This window comes from Myotis yumanensis, unplaced genomic scaffold, assembly GCF_028538775.1.
Source record: "Myotis yumanensis isolate MYYU_CA2020_CCGP unplaced genomic scaffold, mMyoYum1.0.hap1 SCAF_3, whole genome shotgun sequence".
NCBI classification, from domain to species: Eukaryota; Metazoa; Chordata; class Mammalia; order Chiroptera; family Vespertilionidae; genus Myotis; species Myotis yumanensis.
In genome coordinates this window covers 184,287,405-184,302,199 of record NW_027223754.1, presented here as the reverse complement: position 1 = coordinate 184,302,199, position 14,795 = coordinate 184,287,405, and the positions used below count along the sequence as shown (strand labels likewise).

The 14,795-nt window shown below is 41.6% G+C and overlaps 1 pseudogene; it reads left to right on the top strand.

Moving 5' to 3' along the window:
• Positions 1–808: 808 nt before the first annotated feature.
• Positions 809–14,302, top strand: LOC139006480 (small ribosomal subunit protein eS25-like; annotated as a pseudogene).
• Positions 14,303–14,795: the final 493 nt, after the last annotated feature.

Genomic DNA, 14,795 nt, shown 5'->3' with positions numbered 1-14,795 from the left:
GAATGTCTGCAAAATAGTAAATGCTCAGTAAATGTTAGAAATTATAATTTACAAGTAATTTAATTTCTCTAGATCTCAGTTTTCTCATTTGTATAAGAATACATTCATTCATCTCCGAATGAATGAAATCGGAGAAAAGAAAGGAGGCACTTGGCTCTCTCCTGACTCAGTCTAGAAGCGATACATCTCACTATTCTTACTGCAAGGGAGGCTGGGGAACTGAGATGCTCCCATTTATATTGGTCAGGGCCTGAATGTTATGGGGGTGGGGGTGGGGATAGTAGGATTAAGCACTGCTCAGAGTTTGGCATTATGTAAACCATGGGTGGGAGCAAGGGGCAATAAGAGCTTGAAAAATCTACTATGATGAATTGAGGAAGAATATGAATTCTGGGCTTTGTTAAGGATGCATTACAGTTTTGAGCAGGGACTAATATCAGATCCTTCATAGATCTACTATTTTCTACAGTAACTAAAGAAAATGATAGTTACTGTAGAAAATAGATTTAGGAAGAAACAACAGCCTAAATGAGGGCAGTGATTTTGAAGTTAAATGTGAAAGGCAGTGTAAAAATAGAATTGATAGAAAGTCTTGGCAACTGCTTAGATATAGAGGAGCAAAAAAACTAAGAAGAGAAAGGCAGTGAATGCAATTCTAAGGCCTCTTGTCTTGGAGATTAGGTGAACGGTATAATGAAATAGAACGTCTCATGAAGAGCAGGCTTTGTGGAGCTGCGTGCTGTTTGTGCCAGGTAGCTCTCTGTTGTGCTTGCTGAATTGTAGGAGGCAGTGGAAGCTCCATGGGGAGATGTCCGAGAGACAAGGATGTCAGTCTGCAGAGAAGGTAGATCTGGGCGAAGATAGCTGGAGTCAGGAAATGAAGGATGCCGTTGAGAAGCATAGTGCGTAGCTGTAAGAGAAGGTGGTGGAGAATGAGCCTTTAAACACTACATTTTGATTCTTGTGTTAGTGGGGAGGGGAGAGAAAGTTGAGAAAGTGAAGAAGCCAGAGGAGTGGTAAGAGACCTGCAGAGAGCCGTGGAGGGCTTCCTGATCCATTTTCCTGTGACCAGAGTAAAAGCCCAAACATGTGCTGACAGGTAGTATTTGCATTCTGTGACCTTAAACCTCAAGCAAACCTATGGAACTGCCCAGAAATCCTATTGTATTCTCCCTGAGGAATTCACCTTCCCATTCCAAAGAGGAATAGTTTACACTTTTTCCTCTTTCGTTAACCCATCAACACTCCCTATCCCTCCTTTAATGGCCGATCATCTGGCTGCTTATTTTGCTGAGAAAATGGAGACAATCTAAAAACTACCTCATCTCCCACCACAACGTCTTTGCAGAATCCAGCCTCTAGTCTGTCTACTGTGCTTCTCCATCTGTACTTGCTTCTCTCTGAGCCTCTTCCCTCCATGGGTGCAAAGACTTTCCTCACTTGGTTCTGCTCCTGCAATCATCTTTCCTTCTGCATCATCTTTCCTTCTCTCTCTTGAGTTATCTCTATCAACACATAAGTGTGCTGAAATATCTCCCATCTCTAAAAGCTCTTCCTAGACACACCCCTTCATCTTCCTCTAGTTTCTGTCTCAAGTCTCTGTTCCTCTTCATTGCAAACTCAACAGGATTTCTTTTCTTTTCTTCCTCCCTCCCTCCCTCCCTCCCTCCCTCCCTCCCTCCCTCCCTCTTTCTTTCTTTCTTTCTTTCTTTCTTTCTTTCTTTCTTTCTTTCTTTCTTTCTTTCTTTCTTTCTTTCTTTCTTTCTTTCTTCCTTCCTTCCTTCCTTCCTTCCTTCCTTCCTTCCTTCCTTCCTTCCTTCCTTCCTTTCTTTTGGATATTTTTATTTATTTCTGAGAGGAAGGGAGAGGGAGAGAGACATAGAAACATTAATGATGAAAGAGAATCATTGATCGGCTGCCTCTTGCATGTCCCCAACCGGGGATCAAGCCCACAACCTGGGCATATGCCCTTGACAGGAATTGAACCTGGGACCCTTCAGTCCGCAGGCCGAGACTCTATCCACTGAGCCAAACAAGCTAAGGCTCAACAGGATTTCTTTATGTCCTTTGTATTGTATTTTCTCTTTCAGTATAATCAGTTCTTTCCTTTGCTGAAAGTGCCCTTATCAGCGTCAGCAGTGACTTTCATCTTGCTACACCCAGCCGCCAGTTCTTGATATTCATTTGCTTGAATTCTTGGAAGCTTTGGACAAAGTTGATCACATCCTCCTCATTGAAGCAACAACTTCCAGAACACCTAAATGCTGGGGTTTTCTCCTAGTTTGCTGGTCCCTACAAATGTTAGAGTGCCCCAGGGCTCAGTCCCTGGATCTTTATCCACATGTGCTCCCACCTAATTGGTTGGAAATACTATCTTCATACACAGGACTCCCAAGTCTTCTCCAGTTCTGACCTTTCCATTGAGCTTTAGGTTTGTGTATCCGCTTGCCTATTTAACATCTGTGCTAGACCGACAAAAACTGAAGTCCAATTGCCCAGAACAGAACTATTGGCCCCTCCCGTCCACATCCCTTCCCAGCTCTACCAGCAAATAAACCCTCTCTCAGTCTTCTGCTCTCTGTCCCTTCTTCCACCACTGCCCACCACTGGTTTTTGTAACAGCCTCCTGACTGGCCTCTCTGCTTCACTGTTGCTTCCCTTAACCCTAAACCCAGGATATACTCTGTACAGTAGCCAGAGTGATTCTTTTAGAACTGCAATTAGACCATATTACTATTCTGTTCAAAACCTTTACGATAGAACCTGGCACCTTTTCCATGGCCTACAAGGCCCTGTAAGGTCCCATCTTTCTGGCTACTCCTTGCTTTGCTTATCCCATTCCAGCCACACTAGTTTCTTCCCTTTAATTGAGCAAGCCAAGGATGTCTGACTGAGTATGACGGCCTTTGCCTTATGCTCCCTCAGATATTTGAGTAACTCTCTTGCTTTCTTTATGAGGTCTCTGCTCAAATATAACCTCCAGGAGAAACCTTCCTTGACAATCCTGTCTAAAATGGCCACTCTTACACCTTTTCTAGGCCCTTTACCCTGTTTCATTTTTCCTTATTCAGGCAGTCCTCAGGTTACATTGACGTACATCATTTTGTGGATACGTTGTCATCTCCCATTTATTTAATAAAAAAAAAAAGTTCCGTCATTTCAACGTATGGACATATGTGCTTTATGTTTTTTATTATTTTTTACCACAAGGTCAGGAATTGTTATCTTTCTTTTATTTATTTATTTATTTTTTTAGTTTCACTTCATTACTGCTGTGTATGTGCTCCATGTGAGTGACGTAGGTGCTTATGTAGGTGGGTTCCAACTTACAGTGAAAACCGCGTTATGTCGCGCTATAGGAGCGGATCTCTGATATAACCCGAGGACCTACTGTAGTCCTATCACTACCTAAATTTATATTGTATATTTGTTGACTTTTTTTTTATTAAGGTATGATTGATATATAACTTTATATTAGTTTCAGGTGTACAACTTAATGATTGTATATTGTTTACTTTTTAATTGTCTATCTCCTACACTAGAATATAAGATCACTGAAAGCAGAATTCTATATAATAAAAGAATAGTATGCAAATTGTTTCCTCGACCTGGAGTTTGTCCGGGAATTCAACCAGGGGGAAGGGTCGGCCAGGGAAAGGGAGGGAGGCCCCGGCCGGCAGTTGGCAGTCGCTAGGGACCCTACTAGTGCACAAATTTCATGCACTGGGCCTCTAATAAGTAAATAAGAATGATCTGTTTTGTTTTTCTTTAAATCTCTGTATCCCACTGTCTACTGCCTACAGTACTGCCAGTACTACTGTCTACTACCCTACTGAATCTGGCACACAGTAGGAAGTCTATAAATATATATCGAATGAATAGTGAATGAACAAACACATTTTGTTCAGAATCTTGCAAGTAACAGTTAATGGGATATAGCGACTATAACCCAAGTGTATATGGTCTTTGGCATAGATGTCCTAGCTGGAAACATTTGATTCCACAGACAACTTCTGGCTTCTCCATTTTCCACATCTTTACCTTGAATGACTATTCCCTCTCCTCTCAACTTCTCCAACTCCTCAGCACTCCCTCAGATAATTCAACCTTGAAATCATTTTTGATTGTGAGAATTATATAAGCTTGGGAAAAAAGACAGTGAAGTGTTAGAGGTCATGCTGCCATCTAAAGGACAGAAATGGTAGGAAGCGTTTCTTGTTAGTAAAAGTGAGGGACCAGATTGGAATTAGCAGTGGGGCAGGTAAGGCCAACTCAGCCTTCTCAGAAAACCTCTTGTTCTCTTTGGTGACCTAAGGACATGGAGGTTGTTGGGTAATTAGCACAAATGTCTGTAAAAGATTTAATGTCAGAAAGTCACACTTGATCTGCCTTTTCCTCCCCTCCTTTATTTTTAAAGTGTGTAAGTTGTGTGTGTGTGTGTGTGTGTGTGTGTGTGTGTGTAGCAAGGGGGTAGCGGGGTGGTGGGGGCAGAGGGAGGAGGTGGATTTATTTTTTCTTAGAGAAAAGATCTCAAAATGTTAACAATGTTTGTCTTTGGGTGATGGACATGTGGTATTTTCTCTCACCACCCCCCCCCCCCCCCCAATTTTCTGAAGGGTCTTCAAAGTACATTATTATTTAAATTTAAAAAATGATGTAATTTTAAAATTTAAATGGGGAATGGGAAAAACTATGCCTTGTGAAGATCAAATTGAAAGAAATCTTAGATCAAATAAAAATGTGTTTGTGTTTTCTTTCTTTGAAGAGGCCTATTTTCTAGGCTCCAGTTGACAGAAATACAAAGGCTTAAATTTGGGGAACCTCTTTTATATGATTGAAAGTGTCCATTGGGATGAATAAGCAAGATTCCAGAAAATAGTTGGATAGTTCAATAATTTCTGAGTTTTATAGGAAGGAGGCTCGAGAGAGATACTTTGACTTGTTGGAGAGAAGCAGCCCCAGGAAGCTGACCGACTGCACTTAAGTTGACAACCCGGAGAGTGTGGAAAAGAACAAGACTCCAGCTAAAAGTCAGGAAAACCCTCCAAACGTACATGCTCAGCCTGCAAGGACTACAGTGGACATGGAATGATTGTTGACTCACGTTGCCTGAAAGCATGAACAGCTCCTCTAGGCAAACAAAATCATTTGAGCTAGAACAAAAGATGTTTTTAAACTGTGAAAGCTATCTCAGAATTGGGTGGATCAGCAAAGGGATTTTGAGGTCCACAGTCATTAGAGATCTTTTAAAGAACAAGGACAACCATTAAGAGGAAGCCTGGCTGGGATATGTGTCCAGTACAAGAGAGAAAACAGATGTCCAATATGTGCTTAAGAAATGTGGCGATTCTAGTGCTAGACTAGCAAACATTATGGGTCCTGGGGATTGACCCTGAAGGAGGATTTGAGAAATGTGAGTCTGGCAAGATAAGCCAGATTTTGATCGTGGTAGGTTATGTACTGCAAATGAGACTTGTTTAATAATAATAATAATAGCATTTATCAAGTTACTCTCTGTCAGGACCTATGCTAATATTATCTCAGTTAATCTTCTCCCCAACTGGATGTATTAAGTGCTATTAATATAACGTTACAACAACAACAACCTGCTTTGGAAAAATTTCCTGAGGGGCCCTGGAATCAACTTCCCAAGGAGGATGGGGCGAGAGATCACAGAAAGAGGCTGACAACTCTAGAATTAAACAAAAAGTTTCAGGGAACTTACAGACAGAAGCAGTCTTGGGTGGATCTCTGCAACCAAAAGGTAATGGGGCTTGATACAAAAACAGGTTTACAGTTGATCGTATGGGAAAGAATATAATAATTAATAAATAACAATACAAGAAGACACTCATACCCACAACTGTAAACCTACTTTTGCCCACCCTCTATATGGCTCCCAGAAACACAGGTGACTTGTAGCCAAGTGCTTAGTTAACGCTGTGTATTCCAAAGCAGTAAACAATGGAATGAGCCGACTTATCTATGTAAGAACATTCCTTTCAGGTGATATGGACCCATCCCTCCCCAGGTCACTGGGATCAACTTGCTTCTTCTTAAGATGGCGTTGGTCACATCAAACACTAGAAACCGTTTTGCCTAACACCCCCCAAAATAAATAATTCTATTTAAGCAATTGTCCTAAAGTCACATAGGTAATATGTGTATATAATAAGTCTGACTGACTTCATACTTTTAATAGCTACACACTATTTCTCTAGAGCTTGTTTTAAACGTTTTTGCTGTCATGACCCCTAAAGGAATATTGATGATCAATACTTATACAAGTTTGCCTACTTTTATGTTGACATCTCATTTTTTCAATATAAGTTAAAATTTTTACAAAATATGTAATTATATTTAAAAATACTGTTTTAAAAAAGATCTGTCCCAGCTGGTGTGGCTCAGTGGTTGAGCATTGACTTATGAACTGGTTCTATTCCCAGTCAGGGCACATGCCCCAATTGCGGGCTCAATCCCCAGTAAGGGATGTGCAGGAGGCAACCAACCCATGATTCTCCCTCAGCATTGATGTTTCTATCGCTCTCTTTTTCTCCCTTCCTCTCTGAAATCAATAAAAGTATATATATATATATATATATATATATATATATATATATTTAAAAAGATCTGCTGTTGAGGTTAAAAAATTGCATTCTTTCTTTTATTTTTCAAAATTTATTTTCATTCCACTCCTCTTACAGAATTTATCCTACTGTAACATATTTTTGCACATCTGTCATTCACTGTGATGGTTCATTTTCTGCCAACTTCGCTAGGCTATAGTATGTACTTAATCAACTAAACACTAATCTAGGTGTTGGTGTGAAGGTTTTTTTATAGATGTGGTTAACGCCTTTAAAGGAGATTACCCTTGATAATGGTGTGATTCATCCCATCAGTTGAAGGCCCTAAGAGCAATAATTGAGGTTTCCTGAAGATGAAACTCTGCCTCAAGACTACAACATTACTCCTACCCGAGTTTCTAGCCTACCAGACTGCCCTACAGATTTCAAACCTGCCAGGCCCACAGTCACATAGCCAATTTCTTAAAACAAATCTATCTCCTATTGACCCTGTTTCTCTTAAGAACCCTGACTGATACATTCAACCTAGTAAACTTAACTGAAATAGCAACAAAAAATATGTACACTAAAATTAAAAATTACATTTACTTTTCTGAGACATTAAGGTTATTATCTTAAAATATTTCTTAGATACTGAATTATCACTATGATTATTAATAGTCTGCTATTGCTCAAAGTGGTATAGATATATTAAAACTTTTGATAATTATTATTAAAAAGTAAAAAACATACAGGAAATGCATCTCTTAATTAGATCCATTGAGAAATATATATATGAAATTGTTTATGGGGCCTTGATTAAAGGAATTATCAAATTGCCTTTTTGGTATTGGAACATTTTGAGGTTTGAGATATGTGAGTGGTAGATCTTTCTTTTGCAAATTGGGAGGACAGTGACTGTAAGGAGAACGAAGTATCAGTCATACCAATTATAGGAAAAAGTACCTATAAAAATAGAGGATTTGAAAGCTGATGTTTAAAAACTATCTGTGGCTTTGTACCCATTCTAAAATGTTCACACACCTCCAGGCAAGTGTGCCTTCCTTGGAAGACTGCTGCCTCTTTGTCTGGGTTTCAAAGTTATCTTGGTGGCTGATCTGTTTGGACTTAGTGAATTTGGCGAACTTCTAGTTTCTGCTTATTTTCTGGCTTCTGTTAATTTAGTCCCATTACTTCATTGTGATCTTTGGATTCAAGGTCCGTTCTGCGTCTGACTATCTGATGTTTTTCAAGCCCACCATCCCAGCAGTTTCCTTGGCTTCCTAGCTTTTTAACTCGAGAGCCTGGTTTTCCTTATACACATTCCAGAAAGGAACGGCGCTATGCTCACCTCAGTGGGGATGGACAGATGCTGGAGGCAGTGACTTTAGTCCACCTGCCAGCCATCTTGCTTCCATTGACTTCATCATGAGATATCAATTAGGTTAAAACATACTTTGTTGTCCCTCTTGGAAATCGGGCCCCTTTGTCTGCTTCAATCTGTTTCCATTTATCTTGCTTTATTCCTCTTTACCTTTTGGTCTTCTTTGCCTTGTTAGGCTTAATTGCTTTTTACATTTCCGTCCTAGGTTTTAATTTACCCGATTTTATGAGTTTTTAAATGCTAGTAAAGACCAACCCATAAAAATAATGCCAAAAGTTACCAAATTTTAGAGATTGAAGGAACATTATAAATCATAATTTCTGTCTGTGTGTGCATGTGAAATAGATTTTGGGATTGTGCAGAAGACATTTAAGCCTGGGGTGGGGCTTGAAAGTATGAGAGAAAAGTTTGAGGACTGACATTCCTTCCCTCCTGAGGACTTTTCCATCCCTCTGCGGTAGCACATGGCCCATGTGCTTCCTTCACTCTTGCCATCTCGCCAACCAATGTTACTGATTGGGGCAATTGGAACAGGAAGAAGGGAAGCGAGATGGGGAAAGGGGCAAGAACTTCCTTGTTTGACTGCTTGCAGGAGGGGACTTGCCAGTATTCAGAGTGAACTATTTCTCTCCTGCGATGCTTGCTTTCGTTCTGTGGACACCCTTTTTCCCCTCATGGTTGGGGTTCCTCCTCTGTACTTCTTTTGTTCCAGTTGAATGCCCTTGCTTGTGCTCTCTGCAGTTGCAGGCTGGTGGCCCACTTCTGGCTTCTGTTTACTGAGACCTCCCCAGGGACCTCCCCAGGTAGCCACAGTGAATGGGATTCAGGACAATCCCATTTGGATGGCATGAAGCTAACAGTTTTTAGAAAAAAGTGTACATTCAATAAGACACTGGGTTTCAACCTGTTGGGAAACTGTAGTCATGTATGCTAGTTTTGTTAGAAGATGACCCTTCACTGCCATGTGCCTGGAGCATAACTTCTGATGGATAGAATCCATCTTCGCTGGAAAATTAAAATTTACTGATGAATCATCTTGATGGTTTTGGGGTAGGAACAGGGTAAATTTCTTTCAAAACAATTTATTAGGAAGGAGTGTCAGGAGAAGCTTTTATTTTTGTTCCTTCTGGAAGACACAAAGAGTCATGTGAAAGAGATATCCCTGAGGACATTTTAAGAGGAGATGGGTTAAAGCTGCAAATAGCAAAATTTAAGGATAAGTATGGAGAATTTCCTGACATGGAAAATTCTTCATGACTGAGATGAAATATAAAAGGACCTTCCCTCCAGCGTTGGCCACCAAACCAACTTTGTGGGGTTGTTCAAACGGCTTTGTTTTCTGAAAGTGTTCATTGATCTCTGCAAGTTGACGATGGTTGATCAAATCATAATCCCTGATTCAACTAGGAAACTTTTGCTAAAAAGAGTTATAATTTCAGTTTCCACAGGGACGTGGAATTATCTAGCCTTTTGAACCCATATAAACCGACGTTGCCTTGGTGTAACATTTAAAAACAAATTAAAACAGGTGTAATATTTAAAAACAAAGTAAAACAGCAACAACAGTATGAGAAAAAATATATAGTTTAAAGCAATTACAATTCTTTTTTTTTTTTTTCTTTTTGATGACCACTAAGCTCTCTCCCCAAAGGAGGGAGATTCTTCTAGAGCAGTGGTTCTCAACCTTGGCTGCACATTAGAATCACCTGGGAATCTTTTTTTTTTTTTTTAAATCTTTATTGTTCAGATTATTACATTTGTTCCTCTTTTTTCCCCCCATAACTCCCCTCCTTCCAGCTCCCACCCCACCCTCCACCCTCACTCCCCACCCACTGAGTTCATCCATAGGTGCATGATTTTTGTCCAGTCACTTCCCGCATCTCCCACACCCCTTTTCCCCCAAGAATAGTCAGTCCATTCCCTTTCTATGTCCCTGATTCATTATAGTCACCAGTTCATTCTGTACATCAGGTTATTTATTCACTTGATTCTTAGATTCATTTGTTGATAGATGCATATTTGTTGTTCCTAATTTGTATCTTTACCTTTTTCTTCTTCTTCCTCTTCTTAAAGGATACCTTTCAGCATTTCATATAATACTGGTTTGGCGGTGATGAACTCCTTTAGCTTTTCCTTATCTGTGAAGCTCTTTATCGGACCTTCAATTCTGAATGATAGCTTTGCTGGATAAAGTAATCTTGGTTGTAGGTTCTTGGTATTCAGCACTTTGAATATTTCTTGCCATTCCCTTCTGGCCTGCAAAGTTTCTGTTGAGAAATCAGCTGACAGTCGTATGGGTATTCCCTTGTAGGTAATTGAGCCTCTTTCTCTTGCTGCTTTTAAGATTTTCTCTTTGTCTTTTGCTCTTGGCATTTTAATGATGATGTGTCTTGGTGTGGTCCTCTTTGGATTCCTTTTGTTTGGGGTTCTCTGCGCTTCTTGGACCTGTAAGTCCATTTCTTTCTCCAGGTGGGGGAAGTTTTCTGCCATTATTTCTTGAAATAGGTTTTCAATATCTTGCTGTCTCTCATCTTCTGGCACTCCAATGACTCTGATATTAGTCCGCTTAAAGCTGTCCCAGAGGCTCCTTACACTATCTTCACACTTTCGGATTCTTTTTTCATTTTGCTTTTCCAATTGGGTGTTTTTTGTCGAATCTTTGTTTTGATTCTTGTGCTCCTCTGGTCTGCTATTGGGTATAATATTCTTTATTTCAGTCCGTGTATGCTTACTTTCTAATTTCTTTATCGTAGCATCGAGGGTCTCATTAGTTTTCGTGAGGCTCTGCACAAATTTATGGCAAGCCCTCAAAATTGCGATTCTTAGCTCCATATCCTCCATTTCTGTCATGTTTTTTTTGTCTCCGCATCTTTTATGCTTTCTTGGTGCACCCCCTTGTGGTCTCTGTGCGCAGTCTTGTTCTAGCCAAGCCTTAATTGTTGTAGTTAACACTAGAGGGATTTGACCACCAGGCCGACTGGCGGTGGAAATCAGCTGTGGGAAAACTTCAGTCCTCAGGGGAGGCGCTAGTCCAGCCCTTGCCTGAGGCGATCGGCAAATGGCTGTGCGCAGGGTTTGGGCGGGGCGGGCTCAACAGGGCAGGGGGAGGGAGCAGCTATGGCCGCTCTCAGTCCGTCCCGAGGGGCTCTGCCTCTCTGTCCCAGCAATTGCTGCAAACCTCGGAGGGGCCGTAGCCAGACAGTCCCGCTTCTCCCGTTTGAGTCTGGGTCCCTAGAGACTTGCCCGGATCTGTAGCCCAGAGTCTGAGACTCGCTCCTGATTGAAAACGACAATCGCGCCCTCAGCCGCCAGCCCGCTTTGCGCGCGCACCCTCACCACCTCACCGCCGTACCTTTAAATTTTCCACACTGCGCCTCCACTGAGCGTCGGAATGCTGTTGTTTTTGCTTCTAGTTGAAGAGACTCTCCTCAGCCAGCCTTCCCGTGGTTCTGGTTGATGTCCGCTCCGACTTTTAGTTGTATTTTTGAAGTGGTTGTCCACGGCGGCAGTCTCCGGTGTTTACCTATGCCGCCATCTTCCCAATTACAATTCTTTACTCAGTTTTATGCAAATATATAAGGGCAGGAGGTTGTGATAGGTATTGGGGGACCATTGACCGTGAATATCCTGCCTGTGAAGGAAAGCACTGACTGCCCTTTGCTCTGGAATATCTTCTCAAGGATGTTTGTTTAGCTAACAGCCTTGAAAGATAGAGATTGTCTTTCTCTGGAGCCAAGAACAGGTTTTCTTTCAGTTTTGTGAGGTTGGCAGAACAATGGCCCTCTACAGGCATCCATGTCTGAATTCCAGAAGTCTTTTGACTATGCTTCCTTACAGGGTAAATGGGAATTAATGCAGATGGAATTAAGAATGTGAATCAGTCAAAGGCCCTTAGGATAAGGAGGTTATCCTGGGTTGTCTGGTGGGGTCTCATGTAATCACAAGGATCCTTTAAAGTGGAAGAGAGAGGCAGAGAGGACGATCAGAGTGAGGCAACGTGAGAAGAACTCAGCTCCATCTGGATAGTTTTGAAGATGGAAGAAAGGGGCCATGGACCCAGGAATTCTCGCGGTCCCTAGAAGCTGGAAAGGGGAAGGAAATGGATTCTTCTATAGAAGGAAAGCAGCTAACACTTTGATTTTAGTCCAGTTGGACTTCTGACCCCTAGAACTGCAAGCTAATAAACTTGTATGGGTTAAGCCACTAAGTTTGTGGTAATTTGTTTCCGCAGCAATAGGGACCGAATAATATTCCTGGTAAGATAAGGATAGTGTCTCCCTCTGGAGCAAAGGTTTAGCATGCTTTCTGTACAATACAATAAGGATCATGTCTCTTTCCAGGGCAAAGGCAGGCATGCTGATTTCTCATGATAAAATATTCAGGTTTCCTAAATTCAAGTTTTCTCTGCTGGAACACTACCCAGGGTGGATGCAGGCGTCACTGGCTCTCTTTGCATTGCTCTGTGGGTATTGGGGCTTGGAGGAACTGGCTCAAAGGCTGATACTCTGGCCACTGCTACCGTAGTGAGTAATAACTTGTCCTTTTCCTCTGACTCGTGAATCTCATGTCTTCCGCCAGCATCTATAAAGCTCTAGCGCGCTAACTTGTTAGTTTGTAACTAGGCTTTTCACTGTGTGTTCACTGTTAATGGGCTTTTGCAAAATTTCTTTAAAAATCCTCCAGCAGCCAGATAATATTACATTCATGATGCTCTTTACTTTCCATACTTTAGGGATGAAGTGTCATGTCTCTCTCTACCTTTACTAAGATCAGAGATCAGCTAGCAACAAATTGGAAATCCTATATAATGAAAGCCTAATATGCAAATCAACTGAATGGAGGAACGACTGGTGGAATGACTGGTCACTATGATGAGCACTGACCACCAGGGGGCAGTCACTTAATGCAGGAGCTGCCCCCAGCCCACAGGCCCCAGCCCAGCCAAGGCGGGTGCCAGCGAGAGCCTGTGATCGCCCTGCTGGCCAGGCCTAGGAACCTACCCATGCACAAATTTTGTGCATCAGGCCTCTAGTAAAAAAATAAAAATCAAACCTGGTTGTTTACCACAGATAGTTTGAGAAGCATTTCTGTCTACTGAAATTTACTGCTATGGCTGCAACTAAAAAGTCCCTTGTGTGTGTTTTTTTTTCATCCACAGAATTTCCTTCCTGCCACACTTCTCTGTTTACCTTCTCTTCCTCCATGCCATGCCACACACAGAGAAAATCCTTGGGAATTAGTCTCTCGGAGTGCTTTTCCCATGAGAAGCATTCCCGCTAGGAATTTTTGGTGAATTAGATTTCCTTGGTTATGCCACAAAGCTCCCTGGCTTCCACAGCCCTTTGTTTTTATCTTACACTTTGTGGAAAAATCATCTAAACCAAGGGCTTTATTTCATGGTGTGAAAACCAAGGCCTCTTATGACCAGGCAAAATACTGCCTTGTCTCTTTTCTGACCTAACTAGATAGTGTCTTGGGAGAAACTGTGTTAGCCACTCTCACTTCCCTTTTCCCTGACATAAGGCCTGGCTCAGTTGTTAGTTTAGTTAAACAATATCGCTTCTCTCCACACCTCCAGAAATTAAGGTTGAAATGGAAATTACTTTATTTACAGGCTGAGTGTAGCTAGAGAAATTGACCTGTGAAAGAAGTTGGAAAGAAACTGAAAACTAATTAATTAACTCAAGAAACATTCATTGAGGCAACTATATGCAAGGCACTCTTTTTTTAAAAAATCTTCACTTGAGGATTTAAAAAAAAATTGAGAGAGAGAGAGAGAGAGAGAGAGAGAAAGCATCGATGTGAGAGAGAAACATTGATCGGTTGCCTCCGTCTGCACTCTGACCGGGGATTGAACCTGCAACCTAGGTATGTGCCCTGACTAAGAATCTAACCCACAGGCTCTCTGAGTCCTGCGGTGCTACCCAAGGACCACAAGAAGGAGAAAGATGCTGGAAAGTCAGCCAAGAAAGACGAAGACCCCGTGAGCAATTCGGGGGGCAAGGCCAAAAAGAAGTGATCTAAAGGCAAAGTTGGGGACAAGCTCAATAACCTGGTCTTGTTTGCCAAAGCCACAGATGACAAGCTCTGTAAGGACCTTCCCAACTACAAGCTTATAACCCAAGCTTATAACTCCGAGAGGCTGAAGATTCGTGGCTCCTTGGCCAGGGCAGCCCTTCAGGAGCTCCTTAGTAAAGGACTTAGTAAACTAGTCTCAAAGCACAGAGCTCAGGTGATTTACACCACAAACACCAAGGGTGGGGATGCCCCAGCTGCTGGAGAAGATGCTTGAACAACAGATCTCACCGGCTGTACATTTTGAAAAATAAACCTTTATTAAATCAAAAAAGAATCTAACCCACAAACTTTTGGTGTACAGGATGATGCTCCAACCAACTGAGCCACCTGGTCAGGGCAAGGCACTCTTTTCGATCCTGGAACAAGGCTTGAAGACTGGGAGCTTCCTGGGGAAGGATGAAGAGAACCTTATTTGGGAAGAAATTGAGAAATATATTCCAGTGTCTAGAATTGTGAAGTTTGGGGATTATACGGAGGGGGAATTTTGTAGGTTTATCATTGAAAAAAAATTTTTTAAAAAAATATATTTTATTGATTTTTTACAGAGAGGAAGGGAGAGGGATAGAAAATTAGAAACATCGATGAGAGAGAAACATCAATGAGAAAGAAACATCGATCAGCTGCCTCCTGCACACCCCCACTGGGGATGCGCCCGCAACCAAGGTACATGCCCTTGACTGGAATTGAACCTGGGAACCTTCAGTCCACAGGCCAATGCTCTATCCACTGAGCCAAACCAGTTAGGGCAGCATGCTCTTTTTTTTTTT